At 44.5% G+C, this 25,092-nt stretch overlaps 2 long non-coding RNA genes across 4 annotated transcripts in view; one reads left to right on the forward strand and one right to left on the reverse strand.

Moving 5' to 3' along the window:
- The window catches only part of LOC147584147 (uncharacterized), a 68,545-nt gene that overhangs the window by 34,432 nt on the left and 9,021 nt on the right, over positions 1-25,092 (reverse strand). The window contains exon 3 of one of the 3 annotated variants that reach the window (XR_015249121.1): positions 1,404-3,597. The exons of 1 other annotated variant lie outside the window; for it this stretch is intronic. This is a non-coding gene — a long non-coding RNA (uncharacterized LOC147584147). Of the gene's footprint in view, positions 1-1,403; positions 3,598-20,666; positions 20,844-25,092 lie in introns of those variants that run through there. One more of the 3 variants, XR_015249136.1, reaches the window with a different exon arrangement.
- LOC147584148 (uncharacterized) lies at positions 3,593-23,890 on the forward strand. The gene is made up of 2 exons (XR_015249158.1): positions 3,593-4,083; positions 23,438-23,890. It is a non-coding gene; the product is annotated as an uncharacterized LOC147584148 (long non-coding RNA).

A 25,092-nucleotide genomic window follows, 5' to 3' on the forward strand; every position in this document is an offset into this window, starting at 1 on the left:
CAAAACCCTCTCAAAAATTATAGGAATTTATATTCCCACCAGCTGTGAGAGTTTACCTTTTCCCCTGTATCCTTTCCAAACTTAGAGTTTGTCAGATTTTTAAAAATTTGTCAACTGGTTAAGTGTGAAATAGTATAAATATATTTTAACTTTTCATAGTGGAAAGTTTCAAGTACCAGTAAAAACTCATTCCGGAAACATACTTATAATCCAAAGCACTTGTATATCAGAGCAAATTTCAAGAAACATCGGGTCAGTTGAGATCATGTGACATTTGGCTAATGTGCTACTCGTATTGCAAGACATCACTCGTTTATCAAGTTAAAATTTATTAAAAATGTTTGCTCGTCTGGCGGACCGCTCTCAGAACAAGTTAGTCACAATACAAAGTTTTACTGTATTTATAAAATAATAGAATCGGGTAATAAATTTATGTACCTGTCACCCACCATCCAAATCCTTACCAATTTTGTTTCTTTATATTTCACCACCCATTATTTAAAAAAAATTTTTTTTTAAACGTTTATTTGTTTTTGAGAAACAGGTGGATCATGAGCACGACAGGGGAAGAGAGAGGGGGAGACACAGAATCCGAAGCAGGCTCCAGGCTCCAAGCTGTCAGCACAGAGCCTGACATGGGGCTCGAACCCACAAACCATGAGATCATGACCTGAGCTGAAGTCGGACGCTTAACTGACTGAGCCACCCAGGTGCCCCATCACCACCCATTATTTTTAACCAAACCTGAGATATTATTCCATTTTATCTTTAAATATTTCAGCAAATATCTCTAAAAGATAAGGATTTCCTCTTTTAAACATAACCACAATGTATCATCAAACATCTCCAAATGTCAATAATTCCTTCATATTACCAAATATTTGAGTCCATGTTCACATTTATCAAATTACTCTCTATATTTTTTTCTTTTTATGCTTGCTTGAATTAAGATTCAAACAAGATCCATACAATGTGATTGGCTAACATTTCTTAAGTTTCTTTTAATCTAGAGGTGCTCCCCTCTCTGTCTACCATTCATTTGTTAAAGAAATCAGGTTGATTTTCCTGTTAGACTTTCCCCCAGTCTGGCTTTTGTTCATTATGTCCCCATGGTGTCATTTCACGTGTTCCTCAGTCCCTGTATTTCCTGTACACTGTAGTGTGGTCAGGATCCGTTGGGAAACCCATGGTCCGTGGGCCAAACCTAGCATCTACCTTTTTTTGTAAACAGGATTTTGTTGGAACACAACTCTGCCCGTTTGTTTAGCTATTGTCGGTGGCTGCCTTTTGTGTTCCAACAGCAGGCTTAAGTACTTGCAACAGACTCTAGACACTGTATAGCCTGTAAAATTTAAATTACCTGGCCCATTGGAGACGAAGTTTGCCAACACCTACTCTAAAGGCTTGTTCAGATTCCTGCTTGATTCTTGGGCCATGCTTTCCTCATAGGATGTGGTGTTTAATTAGATCAACTAATTCATAAGGAGTTGCAAAATGGTGATATTCCAAGTTAATCCTTCTTCATTCCTGTTTCCTTTTCTTTATTGGAATGCTTACATAAAAAGCACCTTCTTCTCATCTACTACTTGGTTGCCTGAAGCACAGTTCGTACAGGAAAGACAGAATAAATGCTTAATTGTCTCTCTTGATTTTCAAAATAATGAATTGATTTCCTAATATCCTCCAAAGATGATCGCTGAGGTTTTTTGTTTATTTTTAAAATATCATTATGAACTCATGGATTTAAATGTGTTTGATATTTTCAATTCATTGCAGTTAATTAGACTGAAATTGTCTGGACTTTGGCAAGTGGGACTCCAGAGTCCCTTTGCCACGACTCTGGTTTCCTTGATTTGCGTTAAAAGTCTATGAACATGTACATTTTCTGCCCCAAAGCTGGAATCAACTATTTATTTATTTATTTATTTATTTATTTATTTATTTGAGGAACCTGGGTTCCTTTAAGGGGAAATAGTATTTAGAGACCACAGTCTGGGCACTAAAGATGCTCACTCAAGTGTTGGTTGTTGTTTCTAGACCTGAAAACGATAGGCAGAGCTAGGGAATATGGTGTGTGCTTCCAAATCAGTTACATCAAAAATTCATACTGGAACTTCCAATTTAAATCCAGGATTATAAAGTTTTTACTTAACCCCTGTCGTCTTTCATTTGTATCTCCTTTGTCTCACACCAAAAGTCCTGGTTCTCAACACCACCAGCATGAAACTCCCTGGCTACCCCACACTACCTATCCAACAGTTTCAGAATAACAATCCCAGTGTTACCACCACAATACGATGACTGAAAACAGGCAGCCCTTTTTTCAAAATCAGAGTAAAAAATTCTGAAAGTGGAAGTGGAAAGAAATTCACCGGGAAGGGTCTGTGCTGACCCCATGTCACTGTATGGCAGTTTGCATTGCTGCTGGGATTTTTAGTACTATATTCTGTTGGTGAGGATTTGGTTCCTCACTGTGGGAAACTCTTAAAATCGTAGCCCTTGCCCTTTGGGAACTGACACATGTCTACAGAGTTGGGGAAGCATGAGGTTAAAGCAGTGTAGGCTCACAGAATGATTGTTTTATTGGTAACTTAAGTGTGCTGATGAACTCCAGACTTCAGTTTCCATCCATAATGAATAAGAATAAAGAAAGGAAGGAGAAATTTGCAAGAGGGAATCTTGGGCAAGCCATTGCTCTGAGTCATTTCCTTATCTATTAAAAAGGGAGTGCAAGGATTGGGCTATACTCTAGCCATGGCAGCGTCTTTCTCTTCTCCTAATACACCTGCCTCAGGGCCTTTGCACTTGCAGCTCCCAATGCCTAGAATACTCTTGCTCCAGCCTTCTAATGACTGGTTCCTTGTTATTATTCAAGTCTCAGCTTCAATATCACCTCCTCAGAGAGGGCCTTGCTGACTAGATAATCTAAAATACCCCTCCATTACTTTATCATATCAGCCTATTTTATTTCTTCATGGTACTTTTACCTATCTAATCTGTTTACTGGTTTATGTCTATCTTTCCTCTTCTAGAATGCAAACCCAATAAGGCGCTTGACTTTCTTGTTCCCTGGTGTATCCCTAGGATCTAAAACAGGCCAGGCACATAATAGGAATGAATGCCTGCTATATGAATGGATGAGCTAGATAATCTCCCAAGTCCTTTTTAGCTCTAATATACACTCAATATATTGAGTGTAGACTACATACAAGCATGACTGTACCATCTTACAGATGTGGAAACTGAGACAGTGAGTGGCTTGCCAAAGGCCTCACAGAGAAGAGGGTGTGTGGTCCAGAGGCACTGTATGTAAAGTCAAAAGCAACAGACCCAGGTTTGGGTCCTCATACCATCCTCCCCTGTCAACATTCCTTCCAAGAGCCGTGTGAGCTGGACAAGCCATTTCATCCCTCCAAGGACAGTTTCTCCATCAAAAGAGAAGACCTACAAATAACTCTGGTCTAGGGCTACCGTGAGATAGTGAAGCTTTGTGGACTGAATGGCCCTAGGCACTTTGCAGAACGTTTATCCGGTCTTTACCTCGAGCCGGTCCTGGGGTTGGGGCGGGGATAAGGAAGGAAGCCCGGGAAAGAAGCGCTGTGGAAGAAGGGAGAGCCAGCTGGTCACCACGGTTTGTTTTCTCACCTGAGTCCCCAGCCCTCCCCTAGCCTGGCTTCTCTCACCTGCTCAGGTAAAGAGGTAGGGGGAGCCTCGCTCAGCCAATGAACGGCAATTATTCTCTTAAAGGCACCCAGCAGCTGGCAGGGAAACCAGCCATGCCACCTGGAGAGCTCCCTGCTGGGGGCCAGAGGCAGCTGTGCCATTTAGGTGTACTTAAGCCCTCCACGGCCACTCTGTGACCCCAGGGCCTGGTCGTTTCATGTCCGGGAGAGTGCTTTCTTCAGAGACGCCTCCTTCGCCTGGCCCAGAGCTGGCTTTCCAGAAGGCTCCCATGCCTAGCTGCCCTGGCAGACGCCCAGGGAGGAAAGACAGCGTGGCCTTTGGCAACTGCTCGGCAGGAAGGAGCCCAGAGGTGTGAGGGAGAAGCCATTTCCCTGTCCTGACCCCCTTCGACAAACCCTGGTGAGTCCTGACGGTCTGGGTTTCTCGAACCTCAACAGAGCAGGGCCTGGTAGGAAAATGCTCCCGCCTGAGGGGCGGAAACCTCGGGTGCCGGTTCCAGCCCTGCTGTGTGACCTTGAGCAAGTCACTCCAGCTTTCTGAGCCTCATGTTCCCCATCTGGGAAAATGTGGAGCTCCGATCTCCATGTCAGCTTTCTCCTTTTCTTATTCCCACCCCCCCTTACACCCACTGTTTTGCAAGATTTTTGTCTGCCAGGCTGTACCTGTTACATAATGTCATTAATTGTTTTTCCCCTTCTTTGTTAATTGGGACCGTGTAATAGCCAATCAGTGTTTTCTAGTCAGCAGGAACAAACCGCGGTGATACCATTGAGCTGATATAAGTTAAACCAAAAGCAAAGAAATGTGGTGTTTTGGTCTGCCTGTGCGAGCTTATCTAGAGTCAATGTTTGCTTTCCATTTGGCCTTTTGAAATATGAGAAATAGGGCAATTTTCAGAGAATGGGGAGCCTTAGGTGGGATCTGGCTTGCATGGTTTATGAGGGCACCAGGCAGAAACACTGCCATCACACCCCAAGCCCGGCTCTGGCCTCTACAATACATGAGATCCATTGTTGAAAATGGGCCTGCAAACTTCCTATTTGGGGTTGGACCACTCCTAGGAGACCCCACACTGGGTTCATTCCCCCTCTGACAGGCTGGACAACCCTGGGAGAGCTGAGGTGTCCCTCAGGCCTCTGCTAGGGGTTGGCCAGGGGGGTGATGGAAACAGGCAGGTGTGAGCACAGAGCCTGGAGTCCAGGAGCATAGGGTGGACACAGCTTGTGCTGGGAATCAGGGCACAGGGCTAATCTGCATTGACTAGCTCTGTAACCTCAGGCAAGTTGCCTAACCCCTTTGAACCTCCGTTTTCCCAGCTGTAAAATGGGGATTGTAATCTTGACAATGCTTGCCTATCAGGACGATTCCTAGGGCCAAATAAAATAGTGTATATCCTGGAAGCTCAGAGTCCACAGAGTTTTAAATGCATCCCAAATTCAAAAACCGAAAAAAACCCCACAGACATGCGTTTTAGAATTGACGAAATAGAGTAATGGATGTTTTATAAAATGTGACCTGCGTGATAGAGAATTATTCTGAGTGTGATGGATTATGGTTGCTTGTTAAGTTCTTTTACTTTTTTTTTACAATACCATTTATTGGGACTTTTTGAAATACAGACTCATATAAACAAAAAGCAGGTGGAAACAGCTCACTGAGTCATGGTATTTTCTAATGACTCCTGGAACTGAAACCCAGGCCGGGAATGTGGCCCTCATGTATGAGGCAGTCTAATAGGTGGCTGGAGCACGCGCTTCGGAGTCAGACGATCTTGTGTTCCCATTCAGACTTTAACACCTACTGGTGACCTTGGGTGTAAGTCACTTTTCTCTACCTCAGTGTCTTCTAAATTCTAGAATGAGGTGGGAGTGGAGAAAAATCAAAAGAGTTGGCTGGCTAAGTGGTAGTGGTGGTGGTGTTAAGTTGGGGTGCAGCTTACAACAGGGACTCAGAACCCACACACTTGTTCCCTTAGAGTCCCAGGTCGAGAGGGCTCCCGATCCTTAGAGAGGACTGAATAAATGGATTCAGTGCAAGACATTTGGGTCTGTCTCCCCATCCGTAAAATGGAACCCCTCCCAGCCCTGCCATCATCCGGGGCAGCAGGAAACTCCTGGAGACGCCGGAGGAGCGGGTCTTTGGAACCAGTCCATGCCCCTGAGTGCAGGGGTGGGGGTGGGGGGTGTTGTTGTTCCTTGCTTCGGGGGCCCAGTCAAGGGATCAAGCCCCTCCAGTTCGGTCATTTGAACTTCTTTTGCCCTGTCCGTCTCCTGAGGCTCCCTGCTGAGCAAATCCGGCTCAGAGAATGCTGGTTCAAGGGTTGTGACAGCACCTCCCCTCCCAGTGAGCCTGCAGGAGAATGAGAGAATAGAAGCTTCCCAGGAGCAGGAAAAGCAGCTACTCTGGCCCAGGCTCGGGACAGATGGTGTGTGACAGTGTGTATGTGTGTGCCTATTTGTACACATGAGCTAACAAAATTCAAGGTGAAAAATTCTAAGGCTATGAAGGCCCCCATCAGGTTTCATTAGCCAGTCCCCTGCACTGGGCAGGCCTCTCTTCTCAACAACACTAGAAGGTTGTAGCTGCACCCCAGGGAAGCCTCCTAAACATCTTTCCTTGGTAACCAATCTTGGCATCTCAAAATCCTCCTGAGGGTGAATGCAGATTGTGTGTGAGCACGTTTGAGAGCCTTGGGTGTCTATGTTAGTTGCATGGACACTGAGCATGGGGTTGGGGGTCCATCTGATCCATCACCATGAAGCTTAGAGGCACTTTGGTAGAGGAGCTACATCTACTGAGCACCTACTCTGGTCGAATGATTGTGCTAAGTGTTTAAAATTCATTACCTCATTTAATCCTCACAGTGTTCCACTTTAGTATTCCCATTTTACAGAAGAAAGCACCAAGACTCAGGGAGGCTACACATCTTGCATAAGATTGCTCAGCTAACAAATGGCAGAACCGTGATTCAGGTCTGTGTACAGCTAAATCTAGAGCCTGTCCCACCCAGAGGTGCAAATCAGGCCAAATACTAATGTCCCCAGATCCAATTTGTTTGGTCTACACAGTGTTTTATTTTGTTTTAGCCCTTTAATTTTTTTTAATGTTTGTTTATTTTTGAGAGAGAGAGAGAGAGAGCAGGGGAGGGGCAAAGAGAAAGGGAGACAGAGTCTGAAGCAGGCTCCAGGCTCCAAGCTGTCAGCACAGAGTCCGACGTGGGGCTTGAACTCACATACCGGGAGATCATGACCTGACCTGAAGTCGGATGCTTAACCGACTGAGCCACCCAGGCGCCCCCTGTTTTAGCCTTTTTAAAATTTAGATGACCACATGTGAAAATGGGGCTATTTAATATCAAAATCTCGATTCTGACTTCTCTTTAGAAATCAGGGGAATGTGGGGCTCCTGGGTGGCTCAGTCGGTTGAGCATCCGACTTCAGCTCAGGTCAGGGGATCTCACAGTCCGTGAGTTCAAGTCCTACATCGGGCTCTGTGCTGACAGCTCAGAGCCTGGAGCCTGTTTTAGATTCTGTGTCTCCCTCTTTCTGCCCCTTCCCCGCTCATGCCCTGTCTCTCTCTGTCTCTCAAACATGAATAAAAATGTTAAAAAAAAGAAAAAAGAAAAAAGAAAAAAGAAAGAAATCAGGAGAATGTGGCACTATAGATCCACACCCTTCCATGCCAACAATCAACTTAAACTGATTATCAGCTGCTGCCTTTCTTTCTTTTTTTTTTTTTAAATTTTTTTCAACGTTTTTTATTTATTTTTGGGACAGAGAGAGACGGAGCATGAACGGGGGAGGGGCAGAGAGAGAGGGAGACACAGAATCGGAAGCAGGCTCCAGGCTCTGAGCCATCAGCCCAGAGCCCAATGCGGGGCTCGAACCCACGGACTGCGAGATTGTGACCTGGCTGAAGTCGGACGCTTAACCGACTGCGCCACCCAGGCGCCCACAGCTGCTGCCTTTCAATAGAACATGCGACCTCTGGCTTGCTGCAATCCCCATCTACCCAACCCACTGTCTCATTTATGATACCAGCCCGGCCCCACAGGCCTGGAGAGACCTGGGCCCCAGTCCTAACACTTGAACTGGCTATGACCTTAAGTAAACTATAACATTTGTCTAGGCTTTAGCTGTAACCTGGGATAGTTAACACTCTGAAATAAGTTTCTAAGTGGCTTTCTGTGCTGTTTGGGAGAGAAGCCACAAGTCTCCAGCATATCGACATCTTGCCCACCTGGCTGTGTGCATGAGTCCATGTAAATTACACTAGGAGCTGTGGGTGGTGTTCACTCTTTGTCACCATCACTCGGCTGCACTACATGTCTGATCTTAATTTTGTGACACGAGACATTTGGGGACAGGTAGGGCCTAGCGGTACTGATCCTGGAGTGACGCCCATTCCCGACACTGTTCAGAGTTTGACTTCCATGTGCCTCTGCTCATCTCTTCCAGGAAGTCTGACTGAGATTTCACCATCCAAGTGTCCTATTCTGACCCCATTTTTGCTATAGAGTGCATAAGAGAAAATCCACAGCCCATCTTTGTCTGTTACACACACACACACACACACACACACACACACACACACACACACAGGCCTATGAGTGAGAAATAGTCATGCTTTAGGTGTCTGCACGTCTATCTAGGGTCTTACTTGGGTTCCTGGGATTAAATCTTTAGAGGCACAGACTAGTACAGATAGAAATGTGTAGATCATCTTGTCCAATAATAGCAAATATGCTTCACTTCATTTGCTAATTCTAATTGATCAGTAGAGTGTCGAAAAGGCTTCTGAAGCTGCATGGAATGATCGCACACTGATACCTATCAGCAATGTCTACTGTGGGCATGGCAGGACTTACGCCAGCACTCATACCTGGGGAAGGGAGGTGACCTGCCCAGAGTCCCTCAGCAAGGCAAGGAAGAGTCAGATCCAGAAGCAGGGTCGCTCTTCCCCTCAAGGCCACTGTTGCTTCCACTATAGTAGCTCAGAGAAGAAAACGGAGACTGGGCAGAGAAATGAGAAACGAGACGAGGGCCCACAAGTCCTGGCTCCCCCAGAAGCCTGGCTGGGACTGGGGCTGAGCAATTCAGTTTTGTCCCACTAGACCGAGTCCTGCCAGCCTGGCCTGTTGGCTTCTGCTCCACTTCTCAGAGTCCCTTTGCTCCTGCCCCAATTTCCTGTCTCATTTTCCTCAGGCTCAGAGTGTGCACATCGGAGCACAAGGCCTCCGGAGATCCTAGGTCCTACATGCCCTCTTTTGGCAGCCTTCATCAAGCTCCCCAGCCCCCTCCATTCTGAAAGAGAAGTCCCAGGACAGGGGCTCTTAACCTACTGATGCCATGGACTCCTCTGGCATTCTGTGAAGTCTGAAGGACCCCTTTTTCACGATGTTTTTAAATGCATCAAAGAAAATACTCAGGACTGTAAAGAAAGCGAATTATATTGAAATATGGTTATCAAGGTATTTTTTTAAATTGTATGGCATAATAATGTATACTTCTTTATTAACTTACAAATGAGATCTGGCAGCAGATATAATAACTATTGTCATTTTAAAGTAATGATGAGCATAAATGATAGTTTGTGAGATCTATGACAACTATAATGTGATAGGAAAATATCTGATTTCTCTTAGTGACATGGTCACAGGAACTGTCAATATTACTGTAGTCACTGTCGACATTTGTAATGGAATAAAGCGTTTAACTTGAGGTAGAGGTTAGTGAAAATGAATACGGAATTTTTCATTTTAAGTTCAGAGACCCCAGAATTCTATTTGTGGACCCAGGCGGAGAATTCCTCACTCTAGGATGTTCAAGTAGGAGTTCTCCAGTCCTGTGGTTTACAAACTCTGGGCCATGGAACCCTGGGGATTCTGAAAGTGTCACGGAGGTTGCCAGATGGTGGGAGCAGTCAAGACCTCTGCTTCAGCCTCAGCAGGTTCTTTTTTATTTGAGTTCAAGTTAGTGATTCATGTAAGTTTCCTTTGTAAATAAGGGATCGCCTGTTTGTGTCTGAATGTCGAGAACCTGCACTTGGCCCCACCCACCTCTTCATAGGACATTAAAGAAAGCCCAAGTAGGGGTGTGAAGGTGCTGGAGGCAGGCTTGGGGCTGCGGAGCCCAGGGGAGGCAATGGGAAGCAGCTGGGCGGAGGCAAACTTCCCACCACCTCTGCCTGCCCATCAGTTCAGGAAAGACATCTTCTCTGGCCAAGTGCGGGGCCAACGATTAGGAGATCTGAGTTGGAGGTTCTAATTGTGCCACGATCTTAAGCTTCCCATCAACAAAACAGACAAGTGTTGGGAGGACCAAATGAGAAAACATTTTAAGAAGCATAAAGAACTATTGAAGAGATTTTAATATATTTGTTTCTAAGCCTGAGACCCTTTTCTCAACTCTTCCTTGAGGTCTTGTTTCCCATACTAACAAAGCAGATAGTCCCTCGGGCCCATGACAGTGTAACTCCAGTCACCCAGCCCGTGATACAGTTAGATTTGTGGTGGAACAACCAACCGGGCACCCAGTCTGCCAACTCACCCCCTTAATTCCTCCTCTTTGCTCTCCCTACTGCCATGTCATGATCTCTGGCCTGCATTCTCTAACAGCCCCCAGGCTCTCTCTCTCTCTCTCTGCTCCAGTCTGCCTTCCATGGAGCCCAAACACATTGTGACCTTAAGTTTTGGCCATGTCCTTCTTCTGCTTCAAGGCCCATGGTGTCCCTTCCCTGCACACCAGTCCGAGTCCAGCCTCCAGAGTATTGTACCCCAGATTCCTCAGGGGATCTGCCTCTAGCCTCCCCACACTCTTCCTTTCCCTAGCATCCCTACCTCCTCTTACAGGGAGGCTGTTGTGCTTCTGCTGCTGGTCTTCCCTGCCTTCTCCATGAGCCCAGATGATAGTGCAAGCCCTGGGAGCTGTGGGGAGAAGAGATGATTTGGGACACTAGGAATGCTCCCGGAGGCTGAGCTAGCGGGCAGGGGGAAGCTGAACATGCACGGGACTCAGAGGAGTTCCGTTGACAGGGGCACCGGGCAGGTGTGGCTCTGCCCTCTGTCAGGGCCAGGCAGGGGTTAATTTCAGAGACCAGCCTGTAACATGTGGGGAAAGCTGGGAGCACCTGCACAGTCGGAGAGAGTCTACTATTTGCTACACTAATCTGAACCAGGGACAGGAACTAGGTCACCAGGAACAGAATACTGCTGAGTGATGGGGAATTCATAGAATCCCTGATTCTTAGAATGTCAGAGCCAAAAGGGACCATGTAGATCTTTCCTCTAGTCTAATTCCTTTCTGCTTCAGACAGAAAAGTAAAGCCCAGAAAAGGGTCATGTCTTGCCCAAGGTCACATGAGTTGAGGCAGAGCCTGGACTGGAGCCAACGCCTGATTTTCTTCCCAATCTCCATGCTCTGGGCTCTGGCCTCTGGACTCCTACCCGGAGACTGAATTAGCTGGTCCAGGACTGATTTACCAACAATGGGTTAATGTGTCACTTTTGGGCAGTGCAATGTTGGCTCTTACTGGAGACTGTCAACATCTTAACTGAAAGATTCTCAGCTGGGGGACAGTGACAGGTTACAAGTATGCTGAAATATAGAGCCCTCAGTTCTCAAGTGGCCAGGTGGAGACTGGCTCCAAAGCTCTGGAGCCAGAGCCCCCAAATCTGATGAGACGGTCCCCTGCAGGCCTGAAGCAGCCTCATTATTATAATCCAGAGGATGTCCAAATGCTATTATGTACTGTGATAGGAAAAGTTGGGAAATACTGCCTCAACCCCAGAGCAGGAAAATTTTAGGGGTGGTGTGGGCAAAGTGGGGAAAGGGAGAGTCTAAAGACACAGGTTCCAGTTCTAGCTATACTATCTCCTTCTGACTAGTATATTCTGGAGGAAAAATAAAAGGAGAAAAAATAAGAGATGCTATTTATTGTGCCACATTTAATCTTTCAAATAGTTCTGTAAGTAGGTACTATTATCAACTCCATTATACAGACGAGGAAACTGAGTCAGAAAAATTAAGGGTTTTGAATAAGATCCCAAAGTTAGGAAATGACGAAGCTAAGATGTGAACCCAATCTGTTTCTCTTTGGATTCTGTGCTCTTAACTGCTCTGCCATAGGGACTTGTTGGGGGACTAGTGGAAGAGAAATATTTGGAGTCTTTCAGCCCTGCTGCCCTGATTTCTGAACTGCTGATTCTCCATCCACCCCAGACTACCAGGCTTCAGGGAGGCCTTCAGCATGGGGGAAGCCGGCAGTAAGGTCCTGAAGACACCTGAGAAGACTACCCACCCCCCCCCCCCCCAGCCTTCATGGGTTTGAGCTTATCAGCAGGACTTGGGGGTGGGTATTTTGCATGATTCCTCTGGGAGTAAAGCCCCCAGCCCTTGGGGAGGGAAAAGTGGTGAGATATCATTGGTTGCTGCACTACCCGTGAAACTCATAGAATTAAGGCACCTTGTTTATCATGCTGACACCCCCTAAAGAATAATTCCTATTTACAGACCCAGTGACCCTGACAAGTACTTTATACACATTGGCTCACTTTAATTTTCACAGTAGCACTTTCTTGAGTAGCTTCTATTATCATCTCCACTTTACCATATGAGGAATCTAAAGCTCCAAGAGTTCATGTAACTTGGCCAAGGCCAGACAGTTGGTAAGTGGCAGAACCAGGATTTAAACTCTGGTCAATTTGACACCCAAACTCATGATGGTCTTGACCATCACATTACAGAACAATGTGGTAGAGTGGGGGAAAGCACTGTTCTGGTTCTGTATTCAAGACCCAGGTAGGCCACTCACTTCTTAGTAGACCTTAGTCAAGGAACCTTTGGGCAAGTCTTCTCTGGGTCCAATACCTAGGACTATAGAAGGGTCATTTCTTTTCTGTCTACAGGTTAAAATTACATAAGTAAAAGCAATATATAACTGTTATCCATTTGTTCAAATGGTGCTATTAAGAACTTAAAGCAAGGGGGCCCTGGCACTATGGAGAGGGGTAAGGTATGGTTTTTGTCCACTTAAAAATATAACATAAATGTTAGATGAGCAAGGGTTTTGTATTTCCAACAATAATGGAATAGCTTATTGAAGACCAACCTTCCCACTGAGAATTGTTAAAAGAGGTGGACAAAATAAATGTGTGTGTGTGTGTGTGTGTGTGTGTGTGTGTGTGTGTGTGTGTATTTGAAGGTATTAGAGTGTTACCAAAGCAACATGGACCTGAGGGCTCAAGATTCCAGAGATAAGAGAAATGCAGGGAGGTAAGGCCCATATTCAGCTGCTACTTTGCCCTTCAAGGCATATGCCATTTCTCAAGATGATTAAGAAGGTAAGCAGAGACTGAAAATCTGAAGGTGTTATGAAGCTGAGATATAAAAAAATGGATTTCAGGGTCCACCAAGTAGGATTGTCCCTAATAAACACCCCAAGCTTTCAAATGGAATCCCACAAAGATTCTACCCTAGGAATAGAGGCGAATCAGAAATAGACTAGCTCCACAAAACTGAAGACTAGCATATAATCAATTAAACCCCTTACAAGACCTACAAGACCCTTGCTTGCCAAAAGTAAAGGTAAAAAATTCTCTGAAGGAAGATAATACCATTTGGGGTCTCAAATTTTCCTATAGTTTTTTCACACACAATATCTAGCATTCAATAAAAAAATCATCTGACATCTCAGTAGGCAAGACTAAATGGCTGAAAACCAAGACTAAAAGTAGATAATAGAAATAGGTCCACAGAAGATTCAGCTGTTGTCATTATAAGACATGGACTTTAAAACATGTGACTTACATATTCAAGAAATTGACAGGATGGAGAATTTCAGCAGAGAACTAGAATCTACCAAGGAAAATCAGATGAAAATTCTAAGCCTGAAATACAGTAACTGAAATTAAGAAGCCAAGGGGTGCCTGGGTAGCTCAGTCGGTTAAGCATCTGACTTCGGCTCAGGTCATGATCTCATAGTTTGTGAGTTCAAGCCCCACATTGTGCTCTGTGCCAACAGCTCAGAGACTGGAGCCTGCTTTGGATTCTGTGTCTCCCTCTCTCTCTCTGCCCCTTCCCTGATTGTGCTCTGTCTCTCTCTCTCTCAAAAATAAATAAACATTAAAAAATAATTTTTTAAGAAACTAATAGATGGAGGGGTGTCTGGGTGGCTCAGTCAGTTGAGCATCTGACTCTTGATTTTGACTCAGGTTATGATTTCATGGGATTGAGCCCTGCATTGGGCTCTGTACTGACAGAAGGGAACCTGCTTGGGATTCTCTGTCTCACCCCTTCTCTGCCTCTACCCCCACCTCTCTCTCTCACTCTCAAAATAAATAAATACATTTTTTAAAAGTCTATTTTTAAAAGATGGATATAACAGCAAAGTATATTAGCACAGCTGAAGATAAAATTAGTGAACTGAAAGACAAGTCAGTAGAAAGTACCCAGACTACAGCACATGTAATACAGAAGAGAGTCATATAAAACATGGTGAAAATGTCTAAATATGTGTAATTGAAGTCCCAAAGCAGAGTGGGAGAAAAAGAGGAGTAGGAAAAAAAAGGAGGAAGATGGAAGGAAGTGAAGGGAGGGAGAAGGAGAAGAGAGACCCAAAGAGAAATGAAGTGATACTGAAAACAATATGTTTTGATGGTCAGTAATTTTCCAAACCTGCTGAAACACATCAAGCCACAGATTTAAGAATCACTTTAAACCCCAAGCAGAATAAATAAAGAGAAAACTGAACTAGGGTCTACTATGGTATAAATGCTGAAAAACAAAAATAAGGGGGATATCTTGAAGGTAGCAATAATGAAATTGACAGATTCTCAACAGAACTAATGGAAGCCAGGAGGCAATGGAATAACATCTTTAAAGTGATGAATGAGAACAGATACTGTATGAGCATAAATGAATGGTTCTCAAGTTTTATTGTGGGTATGAATCACCTGGCCTGGGGCTGGGAGAGGAAGGGTGTTAAAATTTTAGACTGCCAAATCCCACCCCAGATATTTGGATTTGGCAGCTCTGGAGTAGTCAAGGAATAGACTTTCAAGAAGTATTCTGCTGTTTCTGATGCTGTTGAACTATGGTAGGTTGTTTGCAATGATGGCTGCCATGTTCCTCCCATTCCTGTGCCTGTGCCCATTTGCAATGTGACTTTGCCACTTTTCTGATCAAGAGATAGAGTTTATTTTTCCTCCTTTTGAATCTAGGCTTGCTCTATGGCTTATTTTGACCGATAGGTATCAGTTAAAGTGATGTTATGGGACATCTGAGCCTTGGCCTCCAGAGTCCTTACATTTTCAGCATTCACCTTTTGGAACCCAGCTGCCATGTTAAAAAAAAAAAATCAAGACTATCCTGCTGGAGACATTTGGAGAGAAAGCCACAGACAATAGCCAGCATCAAAAACCAATCTTACAGTTGGAGGGTTTGAGCCCCACGTTGGGCTCTGTGCTGACAGCTCAGAGCCTGGATTCTGCTTCAGATTCTGTGTCTCCCTCTCTCTCTGCCCTTCCCCCATTCACGCTCTGTCTCTCAGGAATGAATGTTAAAAAAATTAAAAAATAAAGAATTATTAATTATAACGGGGCTGGAGTAACAAGGGACTGACTAATAAGAAGTAAAGAGAACTCTGAAGAATTTCTACAACAATAGCAAATATAAGAAGCAGCCACTATCCCTCGGGTGGACATACAGCACCTGAAGAAGAGCCTCCCCAAGGCCAAAATCCAGATCTCATTGCAGAGGACATGGCTGTGGCCCACACAATGGCAGATAAGTCACTGTGGTACCACACCAGGCCAGTGGACATGGCAGAAATCATTCTTTTAAAGTTGCTGAAATTGTGTCCTGTTGGGTTTCAGAAAAGCCATTCATAGGGAAATGTCTCATCAAAGACACTTTGATACAAAATCACTTAAGAGAGATTCCTGGGGAAGCCTCGGGCTGCCAGATACTGCTGGCCATGTGCACTCTCGGAGCCTGATGCTGGAGAAGCCATGCCCGGCAGGAGCTGGGCATGGGAGACCCACACATGCCTCAGGGAGGGTGGTGAGCTGGCAACTAAAACCAGGAAGCAAAACACTTTCTTACTCTAATATCTCCCCAGCACCCTCTACTGTCAAAACTGAGCATCCCGCCAGCTGGCAAAATAAACAGATATTTAAGGGCCCAGATTCGTTTTCCCTGAGCAGGCAAAAAGGATGAAGTGCACAGGCCATCTTGGGCTATATAGCCCAAGTCAATCTCTCTGACTACAATCTCTTCAGTGACCTTAGAAAAGATGGCACTATCTAGCTAAGCCCAACCCAAACCGCCAACTTTCAGAATTATGAGCAAATAAGTGTGATTGTTTTTAATGCCTAAGTTTTGGGATCATTCGCTTATTCAAAATATTGTAATACCAATGTTGCAAGAAAGCTGCCTTGTTTTCCACTTCCCACTCTTGCAACTTTCTTTGTGCTATTTCCTCTGCTCAAAGTGACATCCTCGGCCCTCTCTACCTGACGGATTTATTTGCCTACAACCACTTCATTAATTAATGTTTTATTGATGTATGGCACATATGTAGAAAAGTACACAGTAATAAATGTACAGCTTGATACATTTCGCCAGGAGCTTATACTGTGTTACCTGCAGAGAGATGCCTCCCGCTATGGTCCCTTCCACTCACTAGCCCTGCCCCCAAGGGTAAACAGTGTTCTGATGGCTTACACCATGGTTAGTTTTGCCTGGTTTTGCACTTTGTATCAGTGGGTCATTGTGTCTCTCTTGTGTCCAGCTTCTTCTGCTCAACATTATGTTTGTGGATGTATCCATGTTGTTGTGTGTAGTGATAGTTCATTTTCATCACTGTATACTTTCCATTTTGGGGAATTCAGCATAATTTATTGGTCCATTCTATTGATAGATACGCAGGTTGTTTCCAGTTTGGGGCTATGTTGGAAAATGATGCTTGCACAATGCCTTTGGGTGAACATATGGACGTATACATTTCTGTTGGTTATTCTTAGTAGAACTACTGGGTTGTGGGGCACTCTCATAGTATATTAAAACTTCTAAAAATCAAAATATAAATGACACACACAGATCAACAACCATGTGAGCGGAGAAAAAAAACAAATATCTGTGCATAGAATAAAGATACAAGAAGAGAAAAATAAAACAAAATGTTGACATAGCTTATGGGTAAAGGGAACAGGAGTGATTTTGCCTCTTGACATTCTCTCTTTTCCAATAATTGTGTAATGACCATGTATTACTTTTTTTTTTTTAATTTTTTTTTTCAACGTTTATTTATTTTTGGGACAGAGAGAGACAGAGCATGAACGGGGGAGGGGCAGAGAGAGAGGGAGACACAGAATCGGAAACAGGCTCCAGGCTCTGAGCCATCAGCCCAGAGCCCGACGCGGGGCTCGAACTCCCGGACCGTGAGATCGTGACCTGGCTGAAGTCGGACGCTTAACCGACTGTGCCACCCAGGCGCCCCCATGTATTACTTTTTTAATTAAAGAAACATTCAGTCCATTTGATCTCCGAAGTCTTGCTCAAATGCCACCTCCTTCCAAGTTGCCTTACCATGGCCAGATGACTGTAGCTAGCCCATGTCCTACTTCATTTTTATACTCTCTGGAGCAAAACCACATCACAGCAGGAGCACATTACCTTGCCTAGGGAAGGTGCTCTCAAAATATCTGACCCTTTCCCTACAGTCAGAGAAATTTTAGCAACGGCTCACATTCCTCAAAAGAGCACACCAGCGTGCCAGTAGAAGAGGCAGGAACATGAATCCAGATTGCTGTCTCCCTTTTCAACTTGAAAACACCCAACACACAAAGATTTTAAGCAATAGGCCTGGTGTCGCTCAGCAAATCATTGGTAGGGGCATTCTACACAGGTCATCCAAGAAAGAGGAATCTGCTGCACAACATACAATCTACCAACTATATTTTGAACAGAGCAAAAAGGCAGGGGTGGGAGGTTAAGAAAAAAGGGAAAATTTGGAAACCTCAGCTTTGCATTACCGGCTGTGTAGCTTTGAGCAAGTTAATTTACCTCTCTGAACTCCAGTCCCCTCTCTATCAGATTGGAGGGATGAGAGTGAACTAATTTCTGGGATGGCAAATAGGGTGTGACACTGATTAGGTGGTGGTAGCTGCCTAGAATGCTATGTTGAAAACGATTCTGAGGATAAGTCCAGGCTTAGTGAGAAAGAATGCTGTCATTGATTAATAATTTCTGCCATGAGCAGGGGGTTTTAAATTGGTTAGTACCAATATGTTTATTACATATTTATTTGTCCTTTTAAAAAAAATGGCTCTTGGGGCGCCTGGGTGGCGCAGTCGGTTAAGCGTCCAACTTCAGCCAGGTCACGATCTCGCAGTCCGGGAGTTCGAGCCCCGCGTCAGGCTCTGGGCTGATGGCTCAGAGCCTGGAGCCTGGTTCCGATTCTGTGTCTCCCTCTCTCTCTGCCCCTCCCCCGTTCATGCTCTGTCTCTCTCTGTCCCAAAAAAAATAATAAATAAAACGTTGAGAAAAAAAACATTAAAAAAAATGGCTCTTCAAGATCCTTTCTAGCCCTGTGTTCACAGTTCCTGGGTTTAGATCTGTTCGTGTGTCTGGTGGGCATCATATTGTTCCCATAGGCAATTCTCTTGATTCCAAAGGCAAAGGAATTTTAATTATCTTCTAAAACCATAGACTTTTCTCCAGTAATGTATGTGATATATATTTAAACAATCTGTAAGACTCTCAGAGATCCTTAGAGATGAAAATGTTTGAATAAAAAGTGTTAATTACATAATCACAATCATTCTTTTGAGATAAATCATATTATTACAGTTACCATATTTGACAGCCTTTCCTGTCTGCCCATTGCCCTCCCCTCAGGTTGGAGACGGCCCTGGGAGGTGGGTGTGTGTCCTTCTTGGTTGTAGTGGGCAGTGGAGTTAGTATCTAAGTGGATAAGGTGAATGCCCTGGATATAGTCCCACAATCCCAAACCACTCAGAATCCCCAGGATTGGCTCTGTCTGGACCCATCTGGAACATAATGTGGCCTGGAAATTCTGGAGGGAGGTCGACCTTTGTCTTATCTGTGAAACAAATATCCTACAACCATCAGGAGAGTGGTAGGGGTGCTGACTGAACAATTTAACACATAAATTATATGTTCATGGCTGCTGAAGGGGCCCATGCACAGGATGACAGGTTAGTACATCATGTGGGTCTAGCAGAATACCCAGGCTGTCAGAAACACGGGCTTTGGAATCAGACTGCTGTGGGTTTCAACACAGCCCTGACATTTATAAATGAGTTTATACCAGCTACTTAACTCTGTTTCCTCATCTGCAGAATGGGTTTAATAGTGGTACCTATTTCGAAGAGTTATTGTATAGAATAATTCATAAAAAGCACAGATTAAGCTTTCCCTACATAGGAAATATCACTATTGCTATTATTATCTTAAAATTAATTATTAGCAGTGATTTCTAATTATATATACAATAAAACCTCAGAAACGTGAGTTCCACTTTTGTAAATTTTGTGGATAAACAGAGGGACTGGAATGGGATGAAGCTTTCATTATTGTTTTAATAAATAATATAACGCTTCCTTTAAAAAAAAAGTTAGAGGGGCGCCTGGGTGGCTCAGTCAGTTAAGCGTCTGACTTCGGCTCAGGTCATGATCTCACAGTTAGTGAGTTCGAGCCCCACATCAGGCTCCGTGCTCATAGCCTGGAGCCTGGAGCCTGCTTCGGATTCTGTCTCCCTCTCTCTCTGCTCCTCCCCTGCTTGCACTCTGTCTCTGTCTCTCTCTTTCAAAAATAAATAAACATTTAAAAAATTTAAAAAAAAAGTTAGAAAATACAAATGGTAGAAAAAACAAAATCAGTACTCAGAAATAGCCTATTGTTCATCTTCCAGTGTGTATTCTAATGGTAATGTATATATTAAAGTGGAAAAGGATATTTGACAAAAAGAGGATCATACTGAACAGGCTGTTTTATAACCACTATTTTTCAGTGAGTAAAGGAAGGTCTACAGGCAAATGTATCGGTTTCTTGTTTGTTTTTTGTTGTTGTAATAAAAAAACATCTAACATAAAATTTAGCACTTTGAAGTGTCCAGTTCAGTAGTGTTATACATCTATTGATATTGTTGTAAAACACATCTCTAGAGCTTTTCCATTTCGCAAATCTAAAACTCTATGCCCATGAAATAGCTCCCCCCTCCCTGTTTTTCCCCAGTCCCTGGTAACCACCATTCTACTTTCTGTTGACTACCTCATTATTTTTTTTAATGTAAAACCCCGAGGTCGGGAAATTGCATGCTCTGTTGACTGAGCCAGCCAATGGATTTGATAGACTTTGACTAGTTTAGATGCCTCATTATAAGCGGTATCACACAGTATCTGTTGTTTGGTGCCTGGCTTACTTCATGTAGCATAGTGACTTCAAGGTGCATCCATGTTGTAGCATGTGGCAGAATTTCTTTTTAAAAAAATTTTTTTAATGTTTATTTTTGAGAAAGAGACAGAGCAGGAGCGGGGGAGGGGCAGACACTGAGAGAGACACAGAATCTGAAGCAGGCTCCAGACTCCGAGCTGTCAGCACAGAGCTTGACTTGGGGCCCGAACTCACGAACTGTGAGATCATGACCTGAGCCGAAGTTGGACGCTTAACCGACCAAGCCACTCAGGCGCCCCAGAATTGTCTCCCTTTTTAAGGCTGAATAATATTCTTTTGTAGGTAAACACCACATTTGTTTATCCATTCATCCATTGATGGACATGTGGGTTGTTTCCACTTCTTGGCTATTTTGAATAATGCTGCTATGGCCATGGGTGTATATACCCATGGTGTATATATATATGTATATATATATGTGTGTGTGTGTGTGTGTGTATAAATATCTCTTTGAGACCCTGCTTTCAATTCCTTTGGGAATATATACACAAAAGTAGGATTGCTGGATCATATAGTAGTTCTATTTTTAATTTTTTGAAATTAATAATAGTAAGTGAACTATTTCACATTCCCACCAGCAGTGTACAAGGGTTTCAGTTTCTCCACACCTTCACCGACACTTGTTTTCCTTCCTCCCTCCCTTCCTTCCTTCCTTCCTTCCATCCTTTTTTGATAGTAGCCATCCTAAGGGGTGTGAGATGAACAAATGTATTGTTTTAATACAATTCTAGGGAAAATGTTTAAAGTCTTCAAAAGAACAAACTCTTTGACACTGAGAAGTGTGGAATCTTCCTTTTTATATATAAGCAACTAACAAACTGTTCTGAAACTTATCAAATCTAATCTCATTAAACATATTATGCTTTGTGGATTAACATCCTCCACCTCCATCACTCCAGACTTTACGGTGTTTACTTATTAAAGGATGCTTATTAGTTTTGTGATGCTGTAGAAGGTGACAACCCTATGTACTTAATATCTGCTGAAAATTTAAGCTGCCTTCAAACGTCTCTCTCTTTGATGTCTTCCAGCTGTTTATCTCCTCCTTCCCTGTTTATCTCCTCAGTTCCCCACCACTGCCCTCTCATCTTGAATGAAGGGTTCTCCATCGTTCGGCTTCCCAGCCTTGCTCCAACCCCTTCCCCTCAGCCCTCCCCCTTAGAGGCTGAAATCCCCCTGACTTAAGTCACATGCTGGGTTCCAGGAACCCTCAGATCCTTGTCCCCAGATCCAGGCCTTCCCTTAACCTTCTCTGGCACCTGCTCAGGGAGATCTGTGTGTGTGTATGAGATGTGGTACCATAAACCACCATTCCCTTAGCAGTCTTTTTTTTCTTTTTTTTAATGTTTATTTATTTTTGAGAAAGAGAGAGAGAGAGACCACTCCTGAGTGTGCACGTGTGTGAGCGGGGGGGGGGGGGGGGGGGGTGGGCAGAGAGAGAGAAGGAGAGGGAGAATCCCAAACAAGTTCCTTGCTGTCAGCTCAAAGCCTGACATGGGGCTCGATCCCATGAACCATGAAATCAAGAGGTCGCTGCTCAGTTGACTGAGCCACAAAGGCACCCCTCCCTTAGCAGTCTTGGTCTCCACATGTGCCTCTCACCAGGCTGAGTATCATCTTTTTGTAGAGATACATTCTTTCTCTCACAACCTGAGCCCTACATGCCAGCCACAATCTAATCTGGACCTTCTGAAGAAGCAGCAGGCTGTTGCAATGCCCACAGAAACAGCTGAGAGACCATGTTGGCTCTGACATGCTGCCTTCCTAAGGGCCTTTCTTGAGTCCTTTACATTTTACATTATTTCTGCCTTAATGCTGGCCTTAGACACTGCCTCCTTCATTAAATAGGACTCTGCCACACCATTTTATCATTTTTTTATTTAAAAAATTTTTTAATGTCAGTTTATTTTTGAGAGAAAGACACAGAGTGTGAGCGGGAGGGTCAGAGAGAGAGGGAGACAGCAGAATCCAAAGAAGGCTTCAGGCTCTGAGCTGTCAGCACAGAGCCCGATGCAGGGCTAGAACTCACAAACTGCGAGATCTGAAGTCAGCCGCCCAACAAACTGAGCCACTCAGGCGCCTCACCATTTTATTGTTTTAAAAACGTGAGTTAAGTTTAAAACAATATACTGTCCAGATTTTAAGTATATAATTCAATGAGAGGTTTTCTTCTTTTTCTTTTCTTTTTTTAAAAGATTTTATTTATAAATAATCCCTACACCCAACATGGGTCCCCACAACCCTGAGATCCAGAGTCCCATGTTCCACTGACTGAGCCAGCCAGCCTCCCCCAGTTCAATGAGTTTTGACAAATGTGAACCCCTATGTAATTACAAGATTTTGAGACACAGTAAGCTAATTTAGAGAAACTGCAAGACTCCATAGAACTGTTGGAAAGAGTACAGGGTTTGGAGTCAAGAGACCTGGCTACCTGGTCAAGCCTCTGCCATTAACCAGCTGTGTGACTTTGGGCAAATGCCTTCCCCTCTCTGGGCCTCTGTTTCTGATCTGTGCAGTAAGGTCGATTCTAGGGGCTTCCTCATGTTGTAGGCCCCCAAGGCATGACAGGGGTCGAACAGAGATCACACCAGCCTTCCTGAAATTATGCAGGGCTACTGTGTTCTGCCTACATTTGCAAAATGAACACACCTCACCTGGGTCCTTCCAACCAAATCCCTGAAGAAGAAAAAGGGAAGAAATAACAACAATAAGCAAAGACACCAGAAATCAGCCAAACCGAGCTCTACATCCTGTAGGAATGTACCAAATGGCTTATAAATAAATCCTTCTCAAACTTGTTTGCTCTGGTACATTAACGAAAGAAGATTCTGAAGGGATTAGCTTCAAATTCACAACAAGTATCAAAAACACACTGTTTGCCAAATAGGTTGAGTTTAGCTATTTTGCTGTTTTGGAGCTAATGTGCCTTTGCTAAAAGAGGAAAGAGCTCTCTAATAAAATAAGAGGGGCATGTCGGTGGCTCAGCTGGTTAAGCTCAGGTCATGATCTCCTGGTTGGTGAGTTCAAGCCCGACATCGGGCTCCATGCTGACAATGCAGAGCTCACTTGGGATTCTCTCTTTCCCTCTCTCTGCCCCTCCACTGCTCTGTCTCTCAAAATAAATCAATAAACTTTATTAAAAAATAAGATGAATCCCTCATATCTATAGAGCTTTTTTTTTTTACTTCTCAAAGCTGCCTTGTTTATTTCTCATTTGATCTATACATCAGTTCTCTGACAGGAAGCAAGACAGGGATTTTTCTCTTTCCTTTTTTCAGGTGGGGTCCTGAGGCCTGGAACAATGAAGTGGATATTCTCATAGATACTAGCGAGCCCACCCCCTAGATTCCCAGCCCTGTGTGTTTGGGCTGGGCCCCACTATCTCTTTTGCAAACAAATCGATCAACACAAAGAACAGAGTCCAAGAAGATCTAAAAACAATAATAACAACAAGAACACTTCACAGGTAGCAGTTAACAGAAACCGACATTATCACCTTCACTCTATTAATGCTTATGGTTTTCTCAACAGCCTGATGAGGGTTCTCCCTATTTTGCAGAAGATGAACAGAGGGACAGCGAGGGGTCATGGCTTGCTCAGGCTCACATAGCAAGTAGGTTACAGAGCTGGGATTCTGCAAACCCCCTGGCTTACAGCCCAGACTTTTTGCCCCTATGCTACGCTGCCTCGTGTTCCACCAACCATCTGATTAAAGGACTTCCTAAAGCTGTTCACTGGTGAGATGAGCAGCCCTAAGAGCCAGCAAGGCCCCTATTCTGAGCACTACAAGTAGAACCCAGGTGACCATGACCACTAGTGAGCAAAGTTTAGAAGGCAGTTACCTTTAAGGCAGAGGGCCGGGCCAAACGTCCAGAGATTATAGGATTTGATGAAAACTCCCAAAGATTGCAGTCTTTCACATCAGGACAGTGACAAGGCCTCTTGGCCCTTAGGCTTCCAGACTGACCAGCCTCTCCCAGGTGGCTGTGCATAGATCATCCTGAAAATCTGACAGCATGGTTCCCAGCCCGGGGACTGAGGAGGAGGGACAGCAGAACACAAAATGACAGGGTGTCTGCTGCCCGATTAAACCAGTGCGCTGTGTGCAGGGCCACGGTGCTGCAACATACTAGGCTCACTCCTGGGCCCGAGGCCCAGATATTAGTCACAGACCCGTAGTCAGAGCTCTAAAGGCTCCCAGCAGCACCCCGTTCAAGCACTGCTTTTCACACGTGGGGAGACGGAGGCCCAGAGAAGGGAAGCACCTTGCTAGAGGCCACACAGCATTCGTTCAACCAAATATTAAGTGCCTACTGTGCGAAGCACTGTACTTGGGACTGGGAATTAAGGGTGAAAACACAGCCACAAGCTTCAGTTCCGTGGAGTTCAGACATTAGTGAAGGAAATGGGCAAAAGGAGGTAAACACATAAAATCAGAGATTGTGATCTGTGCTATGAAGAACATGGAGTGCTTCAGCCAAGTTGATCGAGGAAGGTCTCTCTGAGAAGGGGCCCTCTAAAGCTGGGGCTTGAAGGATGAGAAGAGTATGGTGTTCGAGTGTGTGCATGTGCTGGGCGGGGGGTGGGGGCAGGCATGTGTTCCGGGCAGTGGGAACTCTTTGCCCTAGAGCCCCCGGGCTGGAAGGAGCTCTATGTGTTTAAGAAGCTGGCATTGGGGCGCCTGCGTGGCTCAGTCGGTTAAGCGTCCGACTTCAGCTCAGGTCATGATCTCGCGGTCCGTGAGTTCGAGCCCCGCATCGGGCTCTGGGCTGATGGCTCAGACCCTGGAGCCTGCTTCCGATTCTGTGTCTCCCTCTGTCTCTGCCCCTCTCCCGTTCATGCTCTGTCTCTCTCTGTCTCAAAAATAAATAAACGTTAAAAAAAATAAAAAAAAAAAAAAGAAGCTGGCACATGGCAGGCAGGGGGAGAGGAG

Source organism: Puma concolor, chromosome A1 (genome assembly GCF_028749965.1).
Source record: "Puma concolor isolate L17-30 chromosome A1, mPumCon1.1.hap2, whole genome shotgun sequence".
In the NCBI taxonomy this organism is placed as follows: domain Eukaryota; kingdom Metazoa; phylum Chordata; class Mammalia; order Carnivora; family Felidae; genus Puma; species Puma concolor.